The following is a 6,164-nucleotide window of genomic DNA, read 5'->3' on the forward strand; positions in this document are numbered from 1 at the left end:
GATTACAGAGCATTTTTGGATTGGAGTAATTTTCTTTTTTCACTCTCTGCGCGAATCTTTTGAATTTAAAGTAAAGTTCAATCTATAATGAAATAGTAAAAGCGATAAAAGACCCTTAAATCTTGGCTTGTGTCCTTAGAGGCTGAGGTGTCAAATGCACTTGCACAGGAGACCTACACGCCTCAGGTTTCTACTTTATTTTGAAATTTTTTGTCTTGCATTTTGAATGTAATTTTTAAATTCAGCATTTTACTTTAAAGCATTCCTTAGTGATGTTTTATTGTAAGTGTTACGACTACTCTAATGCTGGTTTACCCTGCAGACTTTTTTGGAATTTTCGGTCTCCGTTGCAGATTGTTAAAAAAAATTCTGCTACCGGGCCATCAATTCATTTTCAGATCTCCGTTAAGCATTTAACTGCCTATATCCTGTAAAACCAATAATTTTACAGAGGTATCACCGCTGAGATATATTTGTATATTTTGATTTTATATAATTACAAATTATTCAATTAAGATTTTTCTTTAAGTTTACTTTTATAAGTAACCTGATACAATTTTCTGCGATTCCAGACGGAAAACTGATAGTCAATACTGGTGGTGGTCGATGGACAAGCATGCTTTTATCATCATTCGTGTATCTTCATTTGAAATTCAGCGGAGGTAAGCATTACAACGATGTTTTCTCACATAATAAGGAAAATTAAATCAGAAATTACCTTAAAATTGATTTAAATTCTTTTTTAAATGAATGGTTTCTTAAAAATAATTTGATAGCAAGTGATATAGCTTGATGCTAAAAACGAAGATTCAACTAAACATGAAAATAATTTTAAGCAAACAAGTTGTAAAAAAGCATGATTTCTTGAAAGATATGGGAGACTTTAGTTAAGAGAACTCATACAGATTTTGGCCATTAACTATGATGCTTTAATGCTAAAAAACTAGTAACCCTTTGGTCAAAAGCCGGATGAAAAAATATACGTATGGGCAGCTTGTTTAATAAATGTTGAAGATACTTCAGCGAATTTACGCTAAGTGATTTGGTAATTTTGTGACTGCTTGAGGCTTTAACAAAAGTAGGCCGTTTTCTTAACAAAAAGTTAGGATTGTAATTTCTTTTCATATATTTTGTAAATGAAGTAAGGCAACACAGTTGCTAAGGTCCTATAAAAATATGTATGGGATGTCTAATAGGTGGATTCGAGGTGCAATATAATTAAGCCGGAAATGTCTAATAACCTAAAAAATTTTGTGGTCAGTAACTGTTACAATACTATCCGAAAATTGCTGTAATCGGCCCATTCCACTTTTGGGGGGAGAGCAGAATTACAATTGTTTCTGATTAGTATGCCTCAAGCACGTCTTCAAATCTTCTTGATTTTCTATCATCCATTGGAATGTAACATAGATTTCACGAGAAGGAAAAATGGGTTTAGTAAAACCCTCCCAAAAAATTATTAAACCAAAAAAAAAAAAAAAAAACCCGACTGCGTAAAAACTAAAAAGAAAAATGTATAAATCCAGTAGTTTAGAATGTTATTAAGTACTACTGAATAACTACACCGTTGGAATAGTTTTAAAACCGTACACACACAAGACAAATCATAAATTCAAAAGCACAATAGAAGGATCAACAGTCGGGGCCCATTCCTTTCTGATTCAAAGAACCCCGTAAAATTTGAATGGTCCCCGCCTGTTGATCCTTCTATTCCAGCGGTTCCCAACCCATGGGCCTCGGCCCACAAGTGAGCCGCGAACAGCGTGTTACTGGGTCGTGGAGACCGGTCGAGAATCTGAATCAAGATAAAACTTGGGGTCTTAATTTCGGTTTTTCGCGAAAATTCACTTATTAGATATACTGTCACTCAAAAACTGTCCCTGGCTCATCGCCAATAAGGAACTTTTGGATTAAGATTTTTCATATTTCTTAGGAACTTTCCCAGATAATGGAAGATGAAATCTAATTAATCAGAAACTTCTTTAATGAAAATTGTCAAAGTACTTAGTATTATCTTCAAGCGTCAAGCTAAAAATGCTACTCTTTTGCTGAACTGGTATAACTAACTAGTGAATTGAGACACTTGAGAGGCTTTTTGACAACCTACCTATTTGAATGAGACTTTTTATTGCAGTTAAAAAAAAACAAAAATAATATAGAAATACATTGAATGTTGCAAATTATTTGAGATCAAAACTATCTAGTTTCAATTCAGATATAAACTCCCTTGCAGAGAAAAAACGCCAAGAATCCCATTTACTTTAACTTTGATGGCTTCTTTTTGAGTTTCCTTACAGCTGTGCCAGCAAAGTGAATGCAATAAAGGTATTTTCTTCATTAAAAATTACTTCGAAAATTGTTCTTGTACAGTATATTTATATCTGTGGTGCAATATATATAAATATACTGTACAAGAACAATTAATTACTGCACAAGAAAAGGGGAGTAACATCTCCAGAACTCTTGTTTTTACCGCACTTTCAGTCCTAATACGCTTAAGAACAGTTATGAATAGGTCCTCCCCCCCTCCCCTCCAGAAAGTAAATTTTGGCTGTACAAGTAATGTGTAGTATTTAGTGGGCCTCAATCTTGTTTTCTACAAAACTGATGGGCCGCACAATCAAAAAGGTTGGGAACCGCTGTTCTATTCTGCTTTTGAATTTATGATTTGTCTTATCTGAGTATACGGTTATAAAACTATTTCAACAGTGTAGTTATTCAGTAGTACTTGATAACATTCTAAACTACTGGATTTATACATTTTTCTTTTTAGTTTTTTTGGTTTTTACGCAGTCTGATTTTTTGTTTTTATTTAATATTTTTTCATTTTATACTTTTTAGTTAATTATCATTGACTTAGTTATTATGATCAAAAGACGGTACATTTCGCAACCTTGTCATTTCATTGGGAGAGTTTGTTTGTATCGTGAGGCTTTTAAGTAACTTGCGGTGGTCTAAACTACTAATAATTAGTCCCTCTAAGGACCTAACACGGCTTAAAGCTACATGGGCTTGACCTTCGGCAAAAATGCGCGAACTTAAGTCAACCACAGCACAACTATACTATAAGCTAAAGAAAATGTTAAGGCAATTATCTAAAAACTAAATTAACTTTATTTGGATTCTACATACGAAAGGGCTTCCAAACTGCCCTTGCTATTCGAACTGCCACGAGACGACCAACATCAACAAAAATCAAGCTATCGAATGCCACGAATCCACGATCCATGAACAGAAAGACATCTAACTAAATTGAACCAACAGGTGGGAAATTTGCATATCGAAAAGCGCCCCCTTGCGCACAGGCATACTCGAGGATTTTTATGGAGATTTTCCACAGCTCCCCACCATGAACTCTAAGAGTTCATCAATAGAACCTATAAAAAGAACTATAACAAAGGCAAATACATAAGGAAATTCTTCTCCTTAGTAAACCATAACGAATGCAATAACTATAGGTTGCTAAATATAAAGATTAAAATACCATAAACCATAAGGTTACAAACTTATATAAAATGTAATTTCTATTTTTGAATTTTATGTTCAAACATATTTACAATTTTAAACTTAAGTTAACAAAATTAATTTTACTATAAATAAGAGGTTTTTTTTTACCAAAATTAATGAAATATTTAAGCAAATTATTTTAAGAAGTTAAAGTCCAACAACACAAATACTTCAAAATTTTGAAGGAAAAAAGAGTTTAAAACAAATTATTTTCAATAAACTTTTCGACTGATTAATCATAAAAAGGATACGTGAAACCAGTTCATTCAAAGTTCAAGGGGATATATCAGCTGCACAGGTTTTCTGAAAAGTCCCTTTTTGGTTTTGACGACACAAGCTCTGATATGTCCATCTCTACCTTGAAAAGTTTCTTGAACGATTCCCAAGTCCCATAGTAGTTTAGATTTTGAAGTTCCTTCGACGAGCACTACATCATTCATCTTTACTTCTTTGTGAATGTTAGGCGATTTGAAATGGTGAACAAATGGTGGTTTTCAAATTAAGTAGATATAGTTCTTTCCATTTAACCCAAAAATGTTTCAAAAGTGTAGTTTGATACTGCTTTCTTTTTAATAAGGACTCTCTAGTTGACACTCTATTAACTAACTCAGCAAAATTAAATGGATAGTCGTGATTTTTCCTTCCATATTGCAAAAAGTCAAGAGGAGTTAATGGCTTGGGCTCAGAAAAATTATCAGTAACGTATGTTAAAGGTCTCGAATTAACGACGTATTCGATTTCAGTCAAAACAGTTGAAAGTTCTTCAAACGTGAGAAGAGCTTTTCCGAGAACTTTTCTGAGTGGATCTTTCACTGATTTTACGAGACGTTCGTAAAATCCGCCCCACCAGGGCGCCCTTTCTACGATAAACTTCCAATTAATGCCACGTGAAGATATAAAATCTTTAAATTCCGAATCTTGTAGAATGTTATAGAAGTACATTAGATCTTTATTTGCGGCTTTGAATGATTTTGCGTTATCCGAATAAACAACACTGCAACTACCTCGCCTGGAAATGAATCTTCTAAAGGCTAGTAAGAAATGTTTTGTAGACATGGAGGACACTAATTCTAAGTGAATTCCTCTAGTTACAGCACAGGTGAAAATTGCAAAATAAGCCTTTTTAACTTCCTTATCACATTTGTAAAGAATAGCTCCTGCAAAATCAAGGCCACAAATTTCGAAAGGTGGATTTTCTACAATTCTGTCTTTCGGAAGTTGCACTGTTATTTCGTTTGCTGGTTTGGATTTGTATTTTCTACAAATGAAGCATTTTCTAAGTACTTTCTTCACGAGTTGTCTCCCCTTCGCTATCCAAAACTTTCTTCTAAGCATTACTAGAGTAGCTGTTACTCCGATATGAAAGTTCTTAGTATGCTCATGTAAGATTAATAATTCCGAAAATTTAGAGTTTTTTGGTAGAAGGATGGGTTGTTTCTCGTTTAGAGAAAATTCTGATTCATCTAATCTCCCTTTTATTCGCAAAATATTCCTAGGATCTAAGAAAGGTACTAGAGAACGAATTTTTGAACTATCGCTAACTTTTTGAGATCTTTCTAAATCGACTATTTCTAACCAATAAGCTTCTTTCTGGGTTTCTTTAATCCAGTATTCTTCAGACAATTTAAGCTCATCTGTTTCGAGAGCACCTTTATTTTTCGACGTATTTCTTGCGTTGTGTATAAATCGAAATACGAAGGCAGTTACTCGCAATAGTTTGAGATAACTGCTAAATTTATCAATGTTTATGAGCTTTTCGCGATTTTCGAGGATTACTTCATTTTGCGAAACTTCTCTAAATTTACTTTTTAGTTCTAGGTCATGATTGCTGACGTTTTGGGCCTCTATTTTTGGCCAAAACTGCTCTGTTTGGCTAAGCCAGGGTGGTCCGTGCCACCAAAGTTGACTATCTTTCAATTCCTGAACAGATATTCCTCTGCTTACAATATCGCTTGGATTATCCCTCCCAGGACAAAAATTCCATTTCGGTGGTTCAGTCAGTCTTTGAATCTCCTCTATCCTATTTTTGACGAAAGGTTTGTAACAGGACGGTTCCCCTCTAATCCAATGGTAAACTATAGAGGAATCCGTATGAAAAAAGCAGGACTTCTCAAATTTTAAAGCTTTAGAAACTTTAGCACACAACCTGGCAGAAAGCAGTGCTCCCATCAATTCCAACCTCGGCAAAGAAAGAGTCTTTAACGGGGCAACCCTGCTCTTGGAAGTGATAAAACTAGTCGTTATAGTCCCGTCAGTCTTAATGACTCGAAAATATATTACAGCTCCGTAGGCCTTTTTAGATGCATCCGAAAAGGAGTGCAGTTGCACATCAACTGTGTAAGAGTCCGTGAAATGATAAAAGCGAGGGATTTCAGCTAAACTTAAGTCCTTCAGTTCAAGACACCATTGTCTGAAAGGTTTTTTGATAACTTGGGGCATTTCCTGGTCCCAAAGAAGACCCATTTCCCAGACGCGTTGAATGAGAATCTTCAAACGAATTACGTAAGGAGCTACAAATCCTATAGGATCAAAAATTCGACCAGCAACTTGCAACAGGAATCTTTTTGTATCAATTCCTTTCGATACAAGGGATATCAGATTTTCTACGTTAAAATAAAATAAGTCCCTGTCAGCGTCCCAGGAAATGCCTAATACTT

The sequence above is a fragment of the Uloborus diversus genome, chromosome 5, assembly GCF_026930045.1.
Source record: "Uloborus diversus isolate 005 chromosome 5, Udiv.v.3.1, whole genome shotgun sequence".
Taxonomy (NCBI): Eukaryota; Metazoa; Arthropoda; class Arachnida; order Araneae; family Uloboridae; genus Uloborus; species Uloborus diversus.